At 50.2% G+C, this 22,075-nt stretch overlaps 2 protein-coding genes across 8 annotated transcripts in view; both read right to left on the bottom strand.

Annotated features, from left to right (window-relative positions):
* Window positions 1-9,172, bottom strand: part of tab2 (TGF-beta activated kinase 1 (MAP3K7) binding protein 2) — a 28,020-nt gene extending 18,848 nt beyond the window's left edge. For 3 of the 7 annotated variants that reach the window (XM_067989342.1, XM_067989346.1, XM_067989349.1), the window contains exons 1-2: window positions 9,047-9,172; window positions 2,812-2,895 (exon numbers count right to left, since the gene is read on the bottom strand). The gene's annotated coding sequence lies outside the window, so the exon portion shown is untranslated. Of the gene's footprint in view, window positions 1-2,811; window positions 2,896-3,009; window positions 3,164-5,095; window positions 5,165-9,046 lie in introns of all 7 variants that reach the window. The other 4 variants (XM_067989343.1, XM_067989344.1, XM_067989345.1 and 1 more) reach the window with 4 other exon arrangements.
* Window positions 9,173-14,644: 5,472 nt separating this feature from the next.
* usta (uronyl 2-sulfotransferase a) overlaps window positions 14,645-22,075 on the bottom strand; it is a 97,935-nt gene continuing 90,504 nt past the window's right edge. The window contains exon 10 of the transcript XR_010963712.1: window positions 14,645-14,856. The gene's annotated coding sequence lies outside the window, so the exon portion shown is untranslated. The remainder of the gene's footprint in view (window positions 14,857-22,075) is intronic.

Genomic DNA, 22,075 nt, shown 5'->3' with positions numbered 1-22,075 from the left:
TTTCGGACTGGCAACCAGTAACCAGTGGTGTTCCACAGGGGTCGGTTCTGGGTCCCCAACTCTTTACAATCTATATTAACGATTTGGAGGAGGGGACCGAGTGCAACATATCAAAATTTGCAGATGATACAAAGATGGGAGGGAAAGTAGAGAGTGAGGAGGACATAAAAAACCTGCAAGGGCATATAGACAGGCTGGGTGAGTGGGCGGAGATTTGGCAGATGCAATATAATATTGGAAAATGTGAGGTTATGCACTTTGGCAGGAAAAATCAGAGAGCAAGTTATTTTCTTAATGGCGAGAGACTGGAAAGTACTGCAGTACAAAGGGATCTGGGGGTCCTAGTGCAAGAAAATCAAAAAGTTGGTATGCAGGTGCAGCAGGTGATCAAGAAAGCCAACGGAATGTTGGCTTTTATTGCTAGGGGGATAGAATATAAAAACAAGGAGGTATTGCTGCAGTTATATAAGGTATTGGTGAGACCGCACCTGGAATACTGCATACAGTTTTGGTCTCCATACTTAAGAAAAGACATACTTGCTCTCGAGGCAGTACAAAGAAGGTTCACTCGGTTAATCCCGGGGATGAGGGGGCGGACATATGAGGAGAGGTTGAGTAGATTGGGACTCTACTCATTGGAGTTCAGAAGAATGAGAGGCGATCTTATTGAAACATATAAGATTGTGAAGGGTCTTGATCGGGTGGATGCAGTAAGGATGTTCCCAAAGATGGGTGAAACTAGAACTAGGGGGCATAATCTTAGAATAAGGGGCTGCTCTTTCAAAACTGAGATGAGGAGAAACTTCTTCACTCAGAGGGTGGTAGGTCTGTGGAATTTGCTGCCCCAGGAAGCTGTGGAAGCTACATCATTAGATAAATTTAAAACAGAAATAGACAGTTTCCTAGAAGTAAAGGGAATTAGGGGTTATGGGGAGCGGGCAGGAAATTGGACATGAAGCTGAGTTCGGATCGGTCAATGCCCTGTGGGTGGCGGAGAGGGCCCAGGGGCTATGTGGCCGGGTCCTGCTCCGACTTCTTGTGTTCTTTAGATTTGTGGTTGGGATCAGATCAGCCATGATCTTATTGAATGGCGGAGCAGGCTCGAGGGGCCGAGTGGCCTACTCCTGCTCCAATTTCTTATGTTCTTATGTTCTAAAAAAGTGTCAGCAAAGCCCAAAACAGTAATTCAAATTTCTCTTCCAACTAGGTTGAAAAGCATTGGAAAAAAAGCCTGAAATTATGAGTTTAGACACATTCAACTATTCCACTAAGAAAAATAAATACATGTTCTACAATCACTGTTTTGGATTTTTAAGTGCAAGTGAAAGTAAGTACGATTGCTGTGAATCATCCATCTGTTGTCTATCTCTCTGACTGGCTCAGAAAGACTTGTATTTATATAGCGCCTTTCACAGCCTCAGGACATCCCAAAGTGTTTCACAGCCAATGAAGTAGTTTTGAAGTGTAGTCACTGTTGTAATATAGGAAACACGGCAGCTAATTTTGGGCAAGCAAGGTTCCACAGACAGCAATGTGTTTATGACTAGCTAATCTGTTTTTAGGTGTTGGTTGAGGGATAAATATTGGCCAGAAGTAAAATTAAGCATTTCAGATTAGATTAAGCACTGGATAATATGGTGACAAATATAAAACTTACCTGGAAAACAAATGAATATTTGTTCTCAGTTTGTTTTAAAATCATTTGGAAAAAGAAAGGTAGACAGAAATACTGGTACAGGACAAAGGGACATACTTGCATGAGGGGACACCAGCCTTCCACTTGCACTCAGGAGAATCCTACTGGTGTAGGATGAAAATCTGCGCATACTATAACAAATCCTTTTAAGTGACAGAGTAATATCTTGGGGAAAAATATCAACTTCAGTCCTAGGCTTTTGAGAGAGGCTGAGGCTTTGAACTAAAAACATTAATGAAGCTACTCAAAAACAAACTCGTAGCCAATTTTAAATCCTGTTATTTTGAAATTTGTAATTTATGTTATATGAGAATACTTATTTTGAGCCTGTAGTCAACAGGCTGAGAGGAAAAAATAAACATTCCCCCTCCCAGAGTGTTTTCAGCTATTTTGAATTATTCACCTTTTCTGCATTAAATTAATCTTTGCGAGTGGATCACAATTACTAAATCTCTCTATCAAATGCAAGAAATTTAGATATAATAAATTTGCTTCTAAAATATGACCCAAGGCGTAACAGGGAAGTACGATGCAGGAACTGAACTAAAACCAAGTCAATGCGCCATTTTTATATATTAGACGTCTTGCATATATTGTGAATCTCCTGTAAGTAAAACACTTACTTCCTGTCAGTTGTCTGTCACCCTCATAGTCCTGCTTTCTATCATGCTTAATGTTACTACTTTTAGCACTCTAGCTTCCAGGAACATGAGCAATAAAACATAGGCTGATACTCCAGTGCAGTACTGAGGGTGTGCTGCACTGTCAGAGGTGCCGTCTTTTAGATGAGATGTTAAACCGAGGCCCCGTCTGCCCTCTCAGGTGGCTGTAAAAAAAAATTCACATGGCACTATTTTGAAGAGCAGGGGAGTTCTCCCCAGTGTCCTGACCAATAGTTATCCCTCAACCAACATCACTAAAACAGATGATCTGGTCATTATCACATTGCTGTTTGTGTGACCTTGCTGTGCACAAATTGGCTGCTGTGTTTCCTACATCACAACAGTGACTACACTTTAAAAGTACTTCATTAGCTGTAAAGCCCTTTGGGATGTCCACAGGTCGTGAAAGGCATTATCTAAATGCAAGTCTTTCTTTCTTTCTTCTTTACTTACCTCAGATTGACTCATTCTTCCCACGTGACTGACTCCTGCTCCTGGTCCTCCCAACTGCATCTCCCAGATCCAGAAGATGGTCGTCTACATAGATGACCAAGAGGGGAATTAGTAAATATATAATAATCCAAATTAATTTACAATCACATCTAGATCAAAAAATTATGAAAAATTCACTTGACCTCCCCCTTGCCTTACCTTCACTCTCCACTGCTTTTAAATTGAAACACCTCGCCTCTTCCTCAAAACCATTTTCTGACATTTATACATTATTCTTAAAAATCCTCCTCTCCTACGTTAGCAAAAAAAAAAATGACTCTCATCTCTCCCCCTCAGGGTTTCCCACTGCAGCCTGCAAGATAAACAACCAAGAACTGAACACTCACTGCTTTCCTGAAAGATTCACTCTTATAGAGCAGAAAAAGGAGCACACAAAGACGTTAACAGTAAGATCTGTCCAGAGCAGACCGAGCAATACCAAATTTGTTCAAACCAAGACTTAAAAATTCGGTTAATGGTGCCAACAGGAGTAGTAGCACGAACCCAATTACAATGGAACCGACCGGCACCACAGCGAGGTGCAGAGAACAGGCAGGTCGTCTGGCACCACAGCGAGTGCAGAGATCAGGCAGGTCGTCTGGCACCACAGCGAGGCGCAGAAAACATGCAGGTCCTCTGGCACCACGTCAAGTAAGGAGAACACACAAGAGCAGCACCGCTAAGCAAACTTCAGCAAGACCTATGCATGCCACAACAAAGCACAGAGCTCACCCGGGATGACTGGACAACAGCCACTCACTGACAGCTCTTTCCCCCCTCAAAGGTAATCATTCCCTGACCTTAGCAACAGCCACTTCTTCAAATCCTTCACTTCCCTCTTTCTCCAACTGCCCCCCCATTTCTATAATCCAATTGTTGGGGTTATATGGGATAGTCATATTGTCCTTAAGTATCTATACATGCCTACCCTTAGACCAATCCTCAGCCAGGTCTTTCCACAGAAACTCCTGCTTCTCCATATCATCCTCCCATACCTGTGTTTTAAGAGGCTTTATGTTGCCTCCTGTGCTTTTTAATAAATTTATTTAACCTCTCAATCACAATATTCCAACCATCACTTTTAGGGCAGTAAGAGTAAGGGGTCACTTAGCATAATAAAACCAGGACCTGACCAGAGAAAAATCAAAAATGGAAAATGCACAATGTACCTGGAACAAGGGTCTCGACTCAGTCGACACCTGCTACCTCCTCGCACTCAGCAACAGCCATATCCTTTCTCCCGCATAACCAAGTGCTTACCACAGCAAAAAGCCAACTCCCTCATCACCTTGACTTTCAATATCTGCAATCTCGTTCCGTCCTTCTTTCCCCCAACTCCATAAATTTGCACAAAGCAACGGTTCAGTTTTGGGCTCCGTGATAGAAAGGACCCACTGGAACCAGACAGCGTACAGCATAGATTCACCAGGATGCTAACAGGGACAAGAAACTAGTGTTATGAGGAGATACTTGAGGTACTAGGACTATTTCCATCGGCGCAGTGAAGGCTAAGAGGAGATTTAATAGAGGTTTTTTAAATTATGAAGGGTTTTGATAAGATACATAGGAAAAGATAATTTCCTCTGGCTGGGGAGTCAATGACAAGGATTAAAACAGACACTAGGAGAGAGGTTAGGAAAATTTTCTTTGCACAGAGGGCTATTGCAGCCTGGAATATTTAGCCATAGTGAGTGGTTGAGGCAGAGACCATCGCATCCTTTAAGGTAAAATTGGATAGTTGAATCAGAGAAAGATACAGGACCATGAGGAGAGGGTGGGGTAGCTGGATTAATTTGGATTGCTCTAAAGAGCCTCCTTATGTGCTGTAAACTTCTATGGTACTAACATTAGATGAAAAACATTAGAGAAAGACAGGACATATATAAAGAATATAGTACAAAATTACACAAAAGGGAACTTGGGAGAAAATTAACAAAATATACGGGGCAATAAAAAGATTATAGTTTGATTAGTAGCAAAAAGATAAGATAACCAGGTAGGGGTAAGACCGCCAATAGATGAAGGAGGGAAGCCTGTGGTGGAGAGTGAAGGAACAGTAGAAATATTAAAAAAGTTAAACTTAAGACAGACAAATCAAAGGGACCTCATGATTTATATCCAAGGATCCTGAGGGAGGAGCTTCTAACTATAATTTTCCAATACTCTGTGGAAAGGAAATTTGTGCCAGTTTAGCTGTTGTTAAATTATCAGATTATTAAAGGGGATAAAATTATTAAGCACTTACCAAAAATTTAGCTAATCGAAGGCCAGTCAGCACAGATGTCCAAAAGACAGGTCGTATTTGATCAACCTTCTAGAATTATTTGAAGAAATAACAGAGGACAGATAAAGGAAATGCAGTGAATGTGGTTTATATGGATTTTCAAAAGGAAATGCAATGGATGTGGTTCATATTGATTTTCAAAAGGAAATGTTACAGATGTGGTTTATATGAATTTTCAAAAAAGCATTTGTAATATGCACTAGAAGAGACTCATGAGAAAGATAATGGCACTTGGAAGTAAGGGGAATGAGGAAACAGTTGCAAGGCAGAAAGCAACGGGTAGACAAAGATATGGTGAGTGGTGTTTCACAGGGCTCTATATTGGAGCTATTTTTATTATCTATAAATAAATGACCTGGACTTAGGAACTGAGCCCATCAGTATTGAGATTTGCTGATGATACAAAATTGGGAGATATGACAAATTGCACTGTGAATCAGAAGACTTCAGGAGGGCTGAAGTAGGGAGGCAGCATGGGCAGCCGGGTGGCAGATGCAGTTCAATGCAGAAAAATGTCAAGTGATCCATTTTGAAAGTAAGAACAAGGAAAGGAAATATACCTTAAGCAGTAAGATTTTAAATGGGCTAGAGGAGCAGAGGGGTCTTGGTGTGCAGATACACTGGTCATTAAAAGTAACAGTGCAAGTAGATACGGTCAGATAAAAGGCAAAAAGAATTCCTAGTTTTGTATCTGAATGTGAAAGGAACTTCTATGAAACTATAGTTGGTGTATTATGAACAGTTTTAAGCCCCCCACCTCCCCCCAATTATAAGGATATAAAAGCAATGAAATAGGTAAAGTGTAGGTTCACTTGGATGTAACCAGGGATATGGGGTTACAGATCTGAAAGGACTTGAGAAGTTAGGGCATCTTCACTGGAGCTCAGCAGGTCATGGGGTGATCATAGAACCTTACAGTACAGGAGGCCGCCATTTGGCCCATCTTTGAAAGAGCTATCCAATTAGCCCCACTCCCCTGCTCTTTCCTCATAGCCCTGCAAATTTTACTTTTTCAAGTATATATCCAATTCCCTTTCGAAAGTTACTACTGAATCTGCTTCCACCACCCTTTCAGGCAATGCATTCCAGATCATCATAACTCGCTGTATAAAAGAAAATTCCCCTCATCTACCCTCTGGTTCTTTGCCAATTATCGTAATTCTGTGTCCTCTGGTTACCTCCTACCACTGGAAACAGTTTCTCCCTATCTACTCTATCAAAGCCCCTCATAATTTTGAACCCTCCTTAACCTTCTCTGCTCTAAGGAGACTAGATAAAGGTCGTCATGATTACGAAGGGTGATAAGGTGAGTAGTGTTTCCGCTGCTCATCGAAACGGTAGTTGTAGGACATAGATTTAAGATAATTACAAACAGAATTAAAGGGGAGATTAGAAAAAAAAATTACGCGGAGGGTGAATTCCCTGGCTGAAGCAGAACCAATAAATTCTCTACAAGTGGAATTAGATAATTACTGGAAATGGAAGAGCATTAAAGGGAAGAGAGCAGGACAGTGGGTTTGGACTAAGTGACTCCTGTGGACAAAAACATCAGCACAGACTTGATGGGCTGAATGCTCGGTTCCTATGCTGGACATTCTATGATGAGCCAAAAGAATGTTACAGCACAAAAACCGGGCAATAATTCCAGAAATGCCATTCAGTAATCTGAAGCATACTGATACAATTTTCAATGCAGTTTGGCCTAAAAAGGTACAAAATACTTCAGGTGTACAATTCAAGATTCACCTCTCGCAAAAAGCCTGGGCTACTGCCCCTCCTCACCTAGTCACGTTTAGCTGACTCTACCAGAGGCCCAAGACTCACAGAAATAACAGGTCTGTCACGTGCCAGCTATGGCTCAGTGGTAGCACATTCGCCTTGTAGTCAGAAGGTTGTGGGTTCAAGCCCCACTCCAGGGACTTGAGCATAAAATTCAGGCTGACACTCCAGTACAGTACTGAAGGAGTGCTGCACTGTCGGAGGTTCCATCTTTCCGATGAGATGTTAAACAGAGACTCCGTCTGCCCTCAGGTGGACGTAAAAGATCACATGGCACTAATTGAAGAAGAAATGGCGAGTTCTCCCCGGTGTCCTGGCTAATATTTATTCCTCAACCAACATCACTAAAAACAGATTATCTTGCCATTATCTCATTGATGTTTGTAGGACTTTGCTGTACGCAAATTGGCTGCCACATTGCAACAGTAACTAGACTTCAAAAGTACTTCATTGGCTGTAAAGCACTTTGGGATGCAAGTCTTTTATTTCTTTTTTTAAATGTCACTTTGTTCACAATTGTAATTTATTTTGATTTAGGCCATTCTAACAAAAAGTAACAACACAATAAAGATTTGGGTTTGCAATCAACATAACTCAGGCACAAACACGAAACTTGTCATCATTCACCATATACAGGCATCTTCATTATCACAGCATGAAAGGTCCTATAAAGTCACGCCAACTACAATACATATTTAAATTTAAGATCATTCGCAAAAGAACCAAGGGGGAGAGGAGAAGAATTTTTTTTAAAACAGAGTTAGGATCTGGAATGCACTGCCTGAAAAGATGGTGGAAGCAGATTCAACAGTAACTTTCAAAGATTCTTGTAAAGGAAACATTTGCAAGGCAATGGGGAAAGAGTTGGGAAGTGGGACTAATTGGATCCTCTTCCAAAGAGCTGGACAGGCAAGATGGGCTGAATGGCCTCCTTCTGTGCTGTAAAATTCTATGATTCTATATTTCTTTTGGTCAGTAGGGTAACTGACCTGCAGAAATACATCAATGTGTTTAGAGTCCAATCAGTTTAGACAAAGCTGAGAGAAACCAATGGTTATGGATCTCCAAGTAGGCACTGGAGTTTGACCAGCACCCTGCTGCTGGCCCAGGTAGGATTGAACTGCTAGGGCATTGGCTTGCAGACTTATCTGGAGCTAAGAAGACAGAGTTCCAATTCCACAGTGCCAGGTCTACCACTCCTGGGCTCAGTAATGAGCCAAGCTGGGTTGTCTGATGTACTGAAGACTTGTCCGGCTCAAGTAGTGGGTCACTGAGACTGCCACGAAGACAAGTTTGCAGTTTTCCATTGTTAGGTACGTCATCTTGGATCCAACTTGACGCCAAACACATGCAGCTCACATTTGCCCACCCCCAGGGGATAATCAACAGTTTGTCAATATGACAAATGACACTATCCATTGACTCTCTCTGGGCAAACAGCAAATCATGAGTGGTTTCAATGGGAAAGCCCAAAAGATGCAAAGTGTACAAGCCACTCTGAGCAACTTAAATGAGGGGCTGGGGCCAGGAACTTTGAGCACACAGATCAACGCTAACAGGGATCTGGGACAGGGTACTCAGGTCACACTGACCAACACTAACAGGGGGGTCTGGGACAGGATACTCAGGTCACACTGATCGACACCAACAGGGGGTTTGGGGAAGGGTACTTGGGTCACAATGACCAACACTAGCACAGGGTGTGGGACAGAATAATCAAGCCATATTGACCGACACTAACAAGGGGTCTGGGACAAGGTATTCGAGCCACACTGACCAACACTAACAGGGTGTCTGGGGCATGATATTCGAGCCACACTGACCAACACTAACAGGGGGTCTGGGGCATGGTGCTCGGGCCACAAAGACCCACTCTAACTGGGGGCTCGGGGCCTACCCGGGATGGGGGAAGGGAGAGGGATGGTTGGTGGCAGTGACCGGCACTAAGAGAGCGGGCCTCGGGCCCACAACCCCAGTGTGTCCTGTGACAGCCGGGCTGCACCGTACGGCCGGTCCCAGATCCCGAGCCCCGCTGCAGGGTTCACAGCTCACTCGCCCGCCTCCTTCTCCGCTGCTGCTACTACTACTGCTACTACTACTCCCGGTTGCGCGATGCAACACCGCCCCCCTTACCGTCACCAACGCTCCTCCACCCCCTCGCCAATCGGACGCCCGCCGGCTCCACCCACCCGGCCGGGCTGCTCTCACCCGCGGCCGTCACCGATCCAAGCGAAACCAAAATACCAGCACAACATGGCGGGACCTGGCGGGAAACCTCGCGAGAGCGGCAAACCTCGCGAGACAAAGGAGGAAACACCGCGAGGGTGGGAAGGGGTGGGGAAAATGTGAGTGTGGGTGGACAGGGACTGCGGGGAGGGGGAGGGGGGGGGGGGGGAGGGGGGGGGGGGGAGGGGGGGGGGGGGGAGGGGGGGGGGGGGGTGGGCAGGGACTGCGGGGAGGGGGAGGGTGGGCAGGGACTGCGGGGAGGGGGAGGGTGGGCAGGGACTGCGGGGAGGGGGAGGGTGGGCAGGGACTGCGGGGAGGGGGAGGGTGGGCAGGGACTGCGGGGAGGAGGAGGAGGAGGGGGAGGGTGGGCAGGGACTGCGGGGAGGGGGAGGAGGAGGGTGGGCAGGGACTGCGGGGAGGGGGAGGAGGAGGGTGGGCAGGGACTGCGGGGAGGGGGAGGAGGAGGGTGGGCAGGGACTGCGGGGAGGAGGAGGAGGAGGGTGGGCAGGGACTGCGGGGAGGAGGAGGAGGAGGGTGGGCAGGGACTGCGGGGAGGGGGAGGAGGAGGGTGGGCAGGGACTGCGGGGAGGGGGAGGAGGAGGAGGGTGGGCAGGGACTGCGGGGAGGGGGAGGAGGAGGAGGGTGGGCAGGGACTGCGGGGAGGGGGAGGAGGAGGAGGAGGGTGGGCAGGGACTGCGGGGAGGGGGAGGAGGAGGAGGGTGGGCAGGGACTGCGGGGAGGGGGAGGAGGAGGAGGGCGGGGAGGGACTGCGAGGAGGAGGAGGAGGGTGGGCGAGGAGGAGGAGGAGGGTGGGCAGGGACTGCGGGGAGGGGGAGGGTGGGGAGGGGGAGGGTGGGGACGGGGGTGGGGAGGGGGAGGGTGGGGACGGGGAGGGGGGTGGGCAGGGACTGCGAGGAGGAGGAGGAGGGTGGGCAGGGACTGCGGGGAGGAGGAGGAGGAGGAGGGTGGGCAGGGACTGCGAGGAGGAGGAGGAGGAGGAGGGTGGGCAGGGACTGCGGGGAGGAGGAGGAGGAGGAGGAGGAGGAGGGTGGGCAGGGACTGCGAGGAGGAGGAGGAGGAGGGTGGGCAGGGACTGCGGGGGGGAGGAGGAGGAGGAGGGTGGGCAGGGACTGTGGGGAGGGGGAGGAGGAGGAGGGTGGGCAGGGACTGCGGGGAGGAGGAGGAGGAGGGTGGGCAGGGACTGCGAGGAGGAGGAGGAGGAGGAGGAGGGTGGGCAGGGACTGCGAGGAGGAGGAGGAGGAGGAGGGTGGGCAGGGACTGCGGGGAGGAGGAGGAGGAGGAGGGTGGGCAGGGACTGCGAGGAGGAGGAGGAGGAGGGTGGGCAGGGACTGCGGGGGGGAGGAGGAGGAGGAGGGTGGGCAGGGACTGCGGGGAGGGGGAGGAGGAGGAGGGTGGGCAGGGACTGCGGGGAGGAGGAGGAGGAGGGTGGGCAGGGACTGCGGGGAGGAGGAGGAGGAGGGTGGGCAGGGACTGCGAGGAGGAGGAGGGTGGGCAGGGACTGCGAGGAGGAGGAGGAGGAGGAGGGTGGGCAGGGACTGCGGGGAGGAGGAGGAGGGTGGGCAGGGACTGCGGGGAGGAGGAGGAGGAGGAGGAGGGTGGGCAGGGACTGCGGGGAGGAGGAGGAGGGTGGACAGGGTCTGCGGGGAGGAGGAGGGTGGGCAGGGACTGCGAGGAGGAGGAGGAGGAGGGTGGGCAGGGACTGCGGGGAGGAGGAGGAGGAGGGTGGGCAGGGACTGCGAGGAGGAGGAGGAGGGTGGGCAGGGACTGCGAGGAGGAGGAGGAGGGTGGGCAGGGACTGCGAGGAGGAGGAGGAGGAGGGTGGGCAGGGACTGCGAGGAGGAGGAGGAGGAGGGTGGGCAGGGACTGCGGGGAGGAGGAGGAGGAGGAGGGTCGGCAGGGACTGCGGGGAGGAGGAGGAGGAGGAGGAGGGTGGGCAGGGACTGCGGGGAGGAGGAGGAGGAGGAGGAGGAGGGTGGACAGGGACTGCGGGGAGGAGGAGGAGGGTGGGCAGGGACTGCGAGGAGGAGGGTGGGCAGGGACTGCGAGGAGGAGGAGGAGGAGGGTGGGCAGGGACTGCGGGCAGGAGGAGGAGGGTGGGCAGGGACTGCGGGGAGGAGGAGGAGGAGGGTGGGCAGGGACTGCGGGGAGGAGGAGGAGGAGTGTGGGCAGGGACTGCGAGGAGGAGGAGGAGGAGGGTGGGCAGGGGAGGAGGAGGAGGAGGAGGAGGGTGGGGAGGAGGATGGGGAGGAGGAGGAGGAGGGTGGGGAGGGGGAGGAGGAGGAGGAGGGTGGGGAGGAGGAGGAGGAGGGTGGGCAGGGGGGGAGGAGGAGGAGGAGGGTGGGCAGGGGGGGAGGAGGAGGAGGGTGGGCAGGGGGGGAGGAGGAGGAGGGTGGGCAGGGGGGGAGGAGGAGGAGGGTGGGCAGGGACGGAGGAGGGTGGGCAGGGACGGAGGAGGGTGGGCAGGGACGGAGGAGGGTGGGCAGGGACGGAGGAGGAGGAGGGTGGGCAGGGACGGAGGAGGAGGAGGAGGGTGGGCAGGGACTGCGGGGAGGAGGAGGAGGGTGGGCAGGGACTGCGGGGAGGAGGAGGAGGGTGGGCAGGGACTGCGGGGAGGAGGAGGGTGGGCAGGGACTGCGGGGAGGAGGGTAGGGGAGGAGGAGGGACTGCGGGGAGGAGGAGGGTAGGGGAGGAGGAGGGTAGGGGAGGAGGAGGGAGGGAGGGGAGGAGGGTGGGCAGGGACTGCGGGGAGGAGGAGGAGGGTGGACAGGGACTGCGGGGAGGAGGAGGGTGGACAGGGACTGCGGGGAGGAGGAGGGTGGACAGGGACTGCGGGGAGGGGGAGGAGAAGGAGGAGGAGGGCGGGCAGGGACTGCGGGGAGGAGGGCGGGCAGGGACTGCGGGGAGGAGGGCGGGCAGGGACTGCGGGGAGGAGGGAGGTGGACAGGGACTGCGGGGAGGAGGGGGGTGGACAGGGACTGCGGGGAGGAGGGGGGTGGACAGGGATTGCGGGGAGGAGGGGGGTGGACAGGGACTGCGGGGAGGAGGAGGAGGAGGAGGAGGAGGGTGGACAGGGACTGCGGGGAGGAGGGTGGACAGGGACGGAGGAGGGGGAGGGTGGACAGGGAAGGCAGGGACTGCGGGGAGGAGGAGGAGGGTGGGCAGGGACTGCGGGGAGGAGGAGGAGGGTGGGCAGGGACTGCGGGGAGGAGGAGGGTGGGCAGGGACTGCGGGGAGGAGGAGGGTGGGCAGGGACTGCGGGGAGGAGGAGGGTGGGCAGGGACTGCGGCGAGGAGGGGGGTGGATAGGGACTGCAGGGAGGGGGAGGGTGGACAGGCACTGCGGGGGGTGGACAGGGACTGCGGGGAGGAAGGGGGTGGACGGGGAGGAGGGGGGTGGACGTGGGTGGACAGGGACTGCGGGGGGAGGAGGAGGGGGGTGGACAGGGACTGCGGGGAGGGGGAAGAGGAGGGGGGTAGACAGGGACTGCGGGGAGGAGGAGGAGGGTGGACAGGAACTGCGGGGAGGAGGGGGGTGGACAGGGACTGCGAGGAGGAGGGGGGTGGACAGGGACTGCGGGGAGGAGGGGGGTGGACAGGGACTGCGGGGAGGGGGAGGAGGGTGGACAGAGGTCAGGGACTGCGGGGAGGGGGAGGAGGAGGAGGGTGGACAGGGACTGCGGGGAGGAGGAGGAGAAGGAGGAGGGTGGACAGGGACAGCGAGGAGGAGGAGGAGGGTGGGCGGGGAGGAGGGTGGGCAGGGACTGCGAGGAGGAGGAGGAGGAGGGTGGGCAGGGACTGCGAGGAGGAGGGTGGGCAGGGACTGCGAGGAGGAGGAGGAGGGTGGGCAGGGACTGCGGCGAGGAGGGGGGTGGACTTGGGTGGACAGGGACTGCGGGGAGGAGGAGGAGGAGGAGGGTGGACAGGGACTGCGGAGAGGAGGGGGGTGGACAGGGACTGCGGGGAGGGGGAGGGGGTGGACAGGGACTGCGGGGAGGAGGGGGGTGGACAGGGACTGCGGGGTGGAGGCGGGTGGACAGGGACTGCGGGGTGGAGGCGGGTGGACAGGGACTGCGGGGAGGAGGGGGGTGGACAGGGACTGCGGGGAGGGGGAGGAGGGTGGACAGGGGACAGGGACTGCGGGGAGGAGGAGGAGGGTGGACAGGGACAGCGAGGAGAAGGAGGAAGGTGGACAGGGACAGCGAGGAGGAGGAGGGTGGGCAGGGACTGCGGGGAGGGGGAGGGGGGTGGACAGGGACTGCGGGGAGGAGGGGGGTGGACAGGGACTGCGGGGAGGAGGAGGGTGGGCAGGGACTGCGGGGAGGGGGAGGGGGGTGGACAGGGACTGCGGGGAGGAGGGGGGTGGACAGGGACTGCGGGGAGGAGGGGGGTGGACAGGGACTGCGGGGAGGAGGGGGGTGGACAGGGACTGCGGGGAGGGGGAGGAGGGTGGACAGGGACTGCGGGGAGGGGAGGAGGGTGGACAGGGGACAGGGACTGCGGGGAGGGGGAGGAGGAGGAGGGTGGACAGGGACTGCGGGAAGGAGGAGGGTGGACAGGGACAGCGAGGAGGAGGAGGAGGAGGAGGAGGGTGGGCAGGGACTGCGGGGAGGAGGAGGAGGGTGGGCAGGGACTGCGGGGAGGAGGAGGAGGGTGGGCAGGGACTGCGGGGAGGAGGAGGAGGGTGGGCAGGGACTGCGGGGAGGAGGAGGAGGAGGGTGGGCAGGGACTGCGGCGAGGAGGGGGGTGGACAGGGACTGCGGAGAGGAGGGGGGGTGAACAGGGACTGCGGGGAGGAGGGGGGGTGGACGTGGGTGGACAGGGACTGCGGGGAGGAGGAGGAGGAGGAGGGTGGACAGGGACTGCGGAGAGGAGGGGGGTGAACAGGGACTGCGGGGAGGAGGGGGGTGGACGTGGGTGGACAGGGACTGCGGGGAGGAGGAGGAAGAGGAGGAGGGTGGACAGGGACTGCGGAGAGGAGGAGGAGAAGGGCAGTGGACAGGGACTGCGGGGGGTGGACAGGGACTGCGGGGGGTGGACAGGGACTGCGGGGAGGAGGGGTGTGGACAGGGACTGCGGGGAGGAGGGGTGTGGACAGGGACTGCGGGGGGGAAGGGGGTGGGTGGACAGGGACTGCGGGGTAGTAGAGTGGGAAGGAGGACTGTGTGGGGCTAGGAGGGCATGAACAGTGTGTAAGAACAGGAGTGTTGGCAGGGGTGGTGTGTGATGGATGGGTGGAATGGGATGTTGTGGGGTGGCAAGAAGAGGGGCTGGGAAGGAGTGGGCTCCTCTCTTGGCCTTTTATGGATCTGAATTTAAGTACGAAATAAAAACAAAATACATGCTAGCTACCTGATAACACTCATAATTTTGTCGTCTTGAAAAATATGAAAACTGTTAGATTAATTCTTTAGACCAGTCTTTAAAATATATGTTTATAATTTGATTCAGAACTCTCAATGAAGACACTCCACAACATAGTTCTTTTTATATGCTTTATTGGTAAGTCACAGACGTGACAGTACATCAGATGGTAAAGACCTGTAAACAAGCTATATTCATTAGACCAAAAAAGAACAGATCATACATTACCGATCTGGAAGACACTAATAAGTCTGCTAACCTGGACCAATTCTATCTTCCGTGCACGCTCCCGTGTATGTGCTTGTTGGACATGCTCAAAATTTCCCCTTTTAAACCCTATGGTGGAAAAGGTATAAATAATAATTCTAAAACAAACGAAAAGGAAGAGAGTAGAGTGATAGTCAAAAATTATGCTTTAGACATTACAAGTAAAGGGAAAACTAAAAGATGTTGAAGTAATTAAATTAGGAGAGAGAAATAAGAAATGTGTGAGAAAAACATTAGATCAGAAGGGCAAGCTAGTGTGTGTGGCCCAAATAGCGTTCTTTTTACCGTAACAGCTACTAAGATTCTAAATTTAGGTAAGGCCAACTTCAACGGGATGAGACAGAGACTGTCCACAGTAAAATCCATTAATGGGTAAAACGACAGATCAGTGGGAGGTGTTCAAAAAAGAATTTAACGTGATACAGAACCAGTTTATACCCCTAAGGGACAAGAGCTCTACTTTCCAAAAAAAAAGCCATGGATGACAAAAGAGGTAAGAGACAACAAAAAACTAAAAGAAAAAGCATACAAAAATGCAAAAAAAATAGCAAATAGCCCAGATCCTGGTGATTGGGAGAGATATAAAGAACAGCAAAGGGTGACAAAACAGATAGAGCTACAAAAAGGGAGTATGAAAAGAAACTTGCAAGGGATATCAAAATCAACACAAAAAATTTTTACAATTACAACGTTGAACTCGATCATATTATGATCGCTATTAGGTAAATGTTCATGCACCGTTAGGCTGTTAACTAAATCTGGCTTATTGCTCATTATTAAAACAAATATGGCCTGCCCCCTTGTTGGTTCTAGGACATAATGTTGCAGAAAGCTGTCCTGAACACACTCAAGAATTTTTACAATTATATTAGGAAAAAGAGGGCGGTCAAGCGCAATGTGGGCCTCTTAAAAACTGATAATGGTGATATTCTAAATGAAAATAAGGAAATGGCAAACATGTTAAATAATTACTTTGCATCAGTATTTACAGGAGAGGAAGAGAATAGCACGCCGGACACCCCAAGGAAACTAATTTTGAATCAGGGACGGGGACTCATCATAATTAACATAAGCAAGTTAACAGTAATGAAGAGAATAATGGCACTAAAGAGTGACAAATCCTCAGCAACAGATGGTTTCCATCCCAGGGTTTTTAAAGGAAGTAGGTGAGAACATTGCAGAAGCCCTAACTATAATCTTCCAAAGTTCTCTCGATTCAGGAACCGTTCCTTTAGATTGGAAAATTGCACGTGTCACTCTGCTATTTAAGAGAAGTGAGAGAGGGAAACCAGGGAATTATGAACCAGTTAGCCTAATATCTGTTGTTGAAAATTACTAGAGTCCATAATTGAGGATCGAGTGACTGAAAATTTTCAGCTGGTCAGAGAGCCAGCATGGATTTGTAAAGAGTAGGTCATGCCTGACGAACCTAATTGAATTTTTTGAAGAGGTGACTAAAGTAGTAGACAGAGGAATGGCTATGGATGTAGTTTATATGGACTTCCAGAAGGCATTCGATAAAGTCCTTCATAAAAGGCTGTTAGCTAAAGTTGAAGCTCATGGAACTGAGGGCAAATTATTGACATGATTAGGAAACTGGCTGAACGGCAGGCAACAGAGAGTCGGGATAATGGGCAGGTTCTCAAATTGGCAGGATGTGACTCGACAGGAATCTGTGTTGGGCCCTCAACTATTCACTGTATTTATTAACGACTTAGATGCTGGAAAGAGAGCCACACATCCAAGTTTGCTAATGATACAAAGATAGGCAGCATTGTAAGCAGTGTAGATGGAAACATAAAATTACGTTGAGATATTAATAGATTAAGTGAATGGGCAAAACTGTGGCAAATAGATTTCAATGTAGGCAGCTGTGAGGTCATCCACTTTGGACATAAAAAGGAAAGAGAGTACTTTCTAAATGGTGAAAAGCTCGAAACACTGGAGGTCCAAAGAGACTTAGGGGTTCATGTTCTTGGATCATTAAAATGCCATGGACAGGTACAGAAAATAATTTAAAAGGCTAATGGAATGCTGGCCTTTATATCTAGAGGACTAGAATACAGGGGGTAGAAGTTATATTACAGCTATACAAAGCCCCGGTTAGACCGCACCTGGAGTACTGTGTTCAGTTCTGGGCACCGCACCGTAGGAAGGATATATTGGCCTTGGAGGGAGTGCAGCGTAGATTTACGAGAACGATACCTGGACTCCAAGAGTTAAATTCCGAGGAGAGATTACTCAAACTAGGGTTGTATTCCTGGAATTTAGAAGATTCTGGGGTGATTTGATCGAAGTTTTCAAGATATTAAGGGGAACTGATAGGGTAGATAGAGAGAAACTATTTCCGATGGTTGGGGAGTCTAGGACTAGGGGAAATAGCCTAAAAATTAGAGCCAGGACTTGCATGAGTGAAGTTAGGAAATGCTTCAACTCGCAAAGGGTGGTAGAAATTTGGAACTCTCTTCTGCGAATGGCAGTTGATGCTAGCTCAATTGTTAATTTTAAATCTGAGATTGATAGATTTTTGTTAACCAAAGGTATTAAGGGATATGGGGCTATGGTGGGTATATGGAGTTAGGTCACAGATCAGCCATGATCTCATTGAATGGTGGAATAGGTTTGAGGAGCTAAATGGCCTACTCCTGTTCCTATGTTTCTAAGGTCCCAGATGGCACCCTAAGGTGGCAGGACAAGTTGATAAAGCTGTTTAAAAAAAGCATATGGGATTCTGGGCTTCATTAATAGAGGCATAGAGTACAAAAGCAAGGAAGTTATGCTAAACCTTTATAAATCACTGGTTAGGCCTCAGCTAGAGTATTGTGTCCAATTCTGGGCACCACACTTTAGGAAGGATGTCATGGCCCTCGAGAAGATCAGAGCAGATTTACCAGAATGATACCAGGGATGAGGGACTTCAGTTAAGGGGGGAGACCAGAAAAGCTGGGATGGTTCTCTTTGAGCAGAGCAGGTTAAGGGTCGAGGAGCAATGGGATCTAGGGGTACAGACACACAAATCACTAAAAGTAGTGACACAGGTTAATAAGGCCATAAAAAGAGCAAACAAAAAGCACTGTGGTTCATTTCTAGAGGGATAAAATTGAAAAGCAGAGAAGTTATGTTGAACTTGTATAGAACCTTGGTTAGACCACACTTCGGAGTGCTGTGCACAGTTCTGGTCTCCATATTATAAAAAGGACATAGAGGCACTGGAAAAGGTGCAAAAAAGATTTTCAAGGATGATTCCAGAACTGAGTGGTTATAACTACCAGGAAAGATTGAACAGGCTGGGGCATTTTTCTCTAGAAAAGAGATGGCTGAAGGGTGACCTGATAGAGGTCTTTAAGATTATGAAAGGGTTTGATAGGGTAGACATAGAGAAGATGTTTTCACTTGTGGGGGAGACCAAAACTAGGGGCCATAAATATAAGATAGTAATTAATAAATCCAATTGGGAATTTAGGAGAAATGTCTTCACCCAGATAATGGTTAGAATGTGGAACTTGCTACCACAAGAAGTAGTTGAGATGAATGGCATAGATGCCTTTAAGGGGAAGCTAGATATGTAAATGAAGAAGAAAGGAATAGAAGGATATGCTGATAGGGTGAGATGAAGTAGGGAGGAGTCTCGTGTGGAGCTTCAACGCCAGCATTGACCAGTTAGGCCGAATGGCCTGTTACTGTGCTGTACATTCTATATAATTTAATAGAGGTGTTCAAAATTATGAGGGAATTTGATAGAGTAGATAGGAAGAAACTGTTTCCACTGACAGGTGGGTCAGTAACCAGAGGACACAGGTTTAAAATAATTGGCAAAAGAATCGGAGGAGGAGACATTTTTTTTACACAGCAAGTTGTGACGATCTGGAATGCACTGCCTGAAAGGGTGGTGGAAGCAGATTCAATAGTAACTCTCAAAAGGGAATTGGATATACACTTGAAAAAGAAAATATGGGGAAAGAGCAGGGAAATGGGACCAATTGGATAGCTGTTTCAAAGAGCCGGCGCAGGTTAACGAGGAAACCTACATGTGGTGTATATGGACTTTCAAAAGGCGTTTGATGAAGTGCCGCAAGGTAGGCTTATCATCAAGATTGCGTCCTATGGAATAAAGGGGACAGTAGCAACATGGATACAGAATTGGCTACGGGACAAGAAACAGAGAGTCGTGGTGAACAGTTGTTTTTTGGAGTGGAGGGAGGTATACAGTGGTGTTCCCCAGGGGTCAGTGCTGGGACCACTGCTTTTCTTGATTTTTTTAATTCATTCATGGGATGTGGGCGTCACTGGCAAGGCCAGCATTTATTGCCCATCCCTAATTGCCCTTGAGGAGGTGGTGGTGAGCTGCCTTCTTGAACCACTGCAGTCCGTTTGGTGAAGGTTCTCCCACAGTGCTGTTAGGTAGGGAGTTTCAGGCATTTTGACCCAGCAACGATGAAGGAACGGCGATATACTTCCAAGTCGGGATGGTGTGTGACTTGGAGGGGAATGCGTTGTTCCCATGTGCCTGCTGCCCTTGTCCTTCTAGGTGGTAGAGGTCTCGGGTTTGGGAGGTGCTGTCGAAGAAGCCTTGGCGAATTGCTGCAGTGCATCCTGTAGATGGTACACACTGCAGCCACGGTGCGCCAATGGTGAAGGGAGTGAATGTTTAGGGTGCTGGATAGGGTCCAGTCAAGCGGGCTGCTTTACCTTGGATGATGTCGAGCTTCTTGAGTGTTGTCGGAGCTGCACTCATCCAAGCAAGTGCAGAGTATTCCATCACACTCCTGACTTGTGTCTTACAGATAGTGGAAAGGCTTTGGGGAGTCAGGAGGTGAGTCACTCGCTGCAGAATACCCAGTCTCTGACCTGCTCTTGTAGCCACAGTATTTATGTGGCTGGTCCAGTTAAGTTTCTGGTCAATGGTCACCCCCAGGATGTTGATGGTGGGGGATTCGGCGATGGTAAAAATGCCGTTGAATGTCAAGGGAAGGTGGTTAGACTCTCTATTGTTGGAGATGATCGTTGCCTGGCACTTGTTTGGCACGAATGTTACTTGCTGCTTATCAGCCCAAGCCTGGATGTTGTCCAGGTCTTGCTGCATGTGGGCATGGACTGCTTCATTATCTGAGGGGTTGCGAATGGAACTGAACACTGCAATCATCAGTGAACATCCCCATTTCTGACCTTATGATGGAGGGAAGGTCATTGATGAAGCAGCTGAAGATGGTTAGGCCTAGGACACTGCCGTGAGGAACTCCTGCAGCGATGTCCTGGGGCTGAGATGATTGGCCTTCAACAACCATTACCATCTTCCTTTGTGCTAGATATGACTCCAGCCACTGGAGAGTTTTCCCCCTGATTCCCATTAACTTCAATTTTGCTAGGGCTCCTTGGTGCCACACTCGGTCAAATGCTGCCTTGATGTCAAGGGCAGTCACTCTCACCTCACCTCACCTCTGGAATTCAGCTCTTTTGTCCATGTTTAGACCAAGGCTGTAATGAGGTCTGGATCCGAGTGGTCCTGGCGGAACCCAAACTGAGCATTGGTGAGCAGGTTATTGCTGAGTAAGTGCCGCTTGATAGCACTGTCGACAACACCTTCCATCACTTTGCTGATGATTGAGAGTAGACTGATGGGACGGTAATTGGCCGGATTGGATTTGTCCTGCTTTTTGTGGACAGGACACACCTGGGCAATTTTCCACATTGTTGGGTAGATGCCAGTGTTGTAGCTGTACTGGAACAGTTTGGCTAGAGGCGTGGCTAGTTCTGGAGCACAAGTCTTCAGCACTACAGCCAGGATGTTGTTGGGGCCCACAGCCTTTGTTGTATCCAGTGCACTCAGCCGTTTCTTGATATGACGTGGAGTGAATCGAATTGGCTGAAGACTGGCTTCTGTGTTAGTGGGGATATCGGGAGGAGGCTATATATGATATATATTTTAATGACTTGGACTTGGGTGTACAGGGCACAATTTCGAAATTTGCAGACGACACAAAACTTGGAAGGGTAGTTAACAGTGAGGCGGATCGTGATAGATTGCAAGAGGATATCGACAGGTTGGTGGCATGGGTGGACACATGGCCGATGAAATGTTACGCACAAAAATGCGAAGTAGTACATTTCAGTAGGAAGAACGAGGAGAGGCAATATAAACTAGAGGGCACACTCAAAGGGGTACAGGAACAGAGGGTATATGTGCACAAATCATTGAAGGTGGCAGGGCAGGTTGAGAAAGCAGTTAAAAAAGCATACGGGATCATGGGCTTTATCAATAGAAGCATAGAGTACAAAAGTATGGAAGTCGTGATGAACCTTTATAAAACACTGGTTTGGCCACAACTAGAGTATTATGTCCAGTTCTGGGCACTGCACTTCAGGAAAGATGTGAAGGCCTTAGAGAGGGTGCAGAAGAGATTTACGAGAATGATTCCAGGGATGAGGTACTTTAGTTACCTGGATAGATTGGAGAAGCTAGGGTTGTTCTCCTGGGAACAGAGACGGTTGCGAGGAGATTTGATGGAGGTATTCAAAATCATGAAGGGTCTAGACAGAGTCGATAGAGAGAAACTGTTCCCATTAGTGGACGGGTCAAGAACTAGAGGACATAGATTTAAGGTGATTGGCAAAAGAGCCAAAGGTGACACGAGGAAAAACTTTTTTATAGTGAGTGGTTAAGATCTGGAATGCACTGCCGTGGAGGTGGTGGCAGCAGATTCAATCATGGCCTTCAAAAGGGAACTGGATAAGTACTTGAAAGGAAAAAAATTGCAGGGCTACGGGGCAAGGGCGGGGACTAGCTGGATTGCTCTTGCATTGAGCCAGCGTGGACTCAATGGGCCAAATGTCCTCCTTCAGTGCTGTAACCATTCTATGATTCTATATCATTGTACAGTTCAGTTAGTGAGATGAAACTGCTCTTCAGTGACAGAGCCAGTGGGGGTTCAGGACCACCCCCCCAATCATTTTGAAGTCAACCAACACAGCTTTGGGGGACCGTCCCCATGTCACTCTCAGGAACATCCGTCGCGCATCTTCGGCTTCCAGATTGGGCCTATAAGTCTGTGTGGTTCCTCGCTCGGCCTTAGGACTAGGTAAATCAGCATTCGCCAATTCCCAGCTCAGTCTCCTCCTTGTCAAGTCGGCCAAACCTTGAATTCTACCCCCCCACCCTTGTATAAGATATTAATCAACAGGTACCAAACAAGTCTTTAACCCTTGTACTGTAACTCCACATCAAAGAACCAGCTGGAAGTTCACTGCCATCTATGGAAACACTAGATCATGAATTTGGCTCACCCAAACC

Source organism: Heptranchias perlo, chromosome 8, assembly GCF_035084215.1.
Source record: "Heptranchias perlo isolate sHepPer1 chromosome 8, sHepPer1.hap1, whole genome shotgun sequence".
Classification (NCBI taxonomy): domain Eukaryota; kingdom Metazoa; phylum Chordata; class Chondrichthyes; order Hexanchiformes; family Hexanchidae; genus Heptranchias; species Heptranchias perlo.
This window is presented reverse-complemented; position numbering and strand designations above follow the sequence as displayed.